Consider the following 1245-nt stretch of genomic DNA (forward strand, 5'->3'; position numbering starts at 1 on the left):
TTGTATCTGTAGAGTGGCTAATTTGCCTGTAATTAGCTCCAACCCTAATGAATGAATATCGTTCTGTAAAGGTGTGGGAAATCTATCCAATGACATATGACTTAATTCAGTAGTCTTACGACTTAAAGCATCAGCTACCCTATTGGCTTTTCCAGGGTGATAAAGGATTTCACAATCATAATCCTTTACTAACTCCAACCATCTGCGTTGCCTCATATTAAGTTCCTTCTGAGTGAAGAAATACTTGAGGCTCTTATGATCAGTGAAAATCTGACATTGTGCACCATATAAAGAATGCCTCCATATCTTTAAAGCAAAAACTACTGCTGCTAATTCAAGATCATGAGTAGGATAGTTTCTCTCATAAGGTTTCAATTGTCTAGACGCATACGCAATTACCTTTCCATTTTGCATCAGTATCGCTCCCAGCCCTAGTTTAGAAGCATCACTGTATACGTCATGGTTTTCTCCATCCTTTGGGATCGTAAGGATTGGTGCAGTAGTTAGCTTTCGTTTCAATTCTTGAAAACTTTCCTCACATTTCTCCGTCTGTTCATACTTCTTTTCTTTTCGTTTGAGGGTAGTGAGTGGTGCAGCTAGTTTTGTAAAACCCTCTACAAATCTCTTGTAATATCCGGCCAAACCTAAGAAACTACGAATCTTTGTTACGTTTCTTAGTGCGGCCCAGTTACTAACAGCTTCAATCTTTGCCAGATCCACCGAGATACCAACTTTGAAAACTACATGCCCCAAGAAATGAACTTCGTTGAGCCAAAATTCGCACTTAGAGAATTTAGCATATAGCTGATGTCTTTTCAGCGTTTGAAGAGTAATTCTCAAGTGCTCTTCCTATTCCTTATGATTCTTTGAATAAATTAGTATGTCGTCGATAAAAATGATAACAAATTTATCCAAGTATTCCTTGAAAACACGATTCATTAAGTCCATAAAAGCTGCTGGGGCATTAGTTAGTCCAAACGGCATTACTAGAAACTCGTAATGTCCGTAACGCGTTCTGAAAGTCGTCTTTGGTATATCTTATTCCTTAATCCTCAATTGGTGGTATCCAGATCGCAAATCAATCTTTAAGAATATTGCCGCCCCTTTGAGTTGGTCGAATAAGTCATCGATCCTGGGCAGAGGATATTTATTATTTATCGTGACCTTATTGAGCTCACGATAGTCAATACACATCCTCAATGTGCTATCTTTCTTCTTTCCAAACAATACAGGAGCTCCCTAAGG

The sequence above is a fragment of the Morus notabilis genome, unplaced genomic scaffold, assembly GCF_000414095.1.
Source record: "Morus notabilis unplaced genomic scaffold, ASM41409v2 Scaffold97, whole genome shotgun sequence".
Taxonomy (NCBI): domain Eukaryota; kingdom Viridiplantae; phylum Streptophyta; class Magnoliopsida; order Rosales; family Moraceae; genus Morus; species Morus notabilis.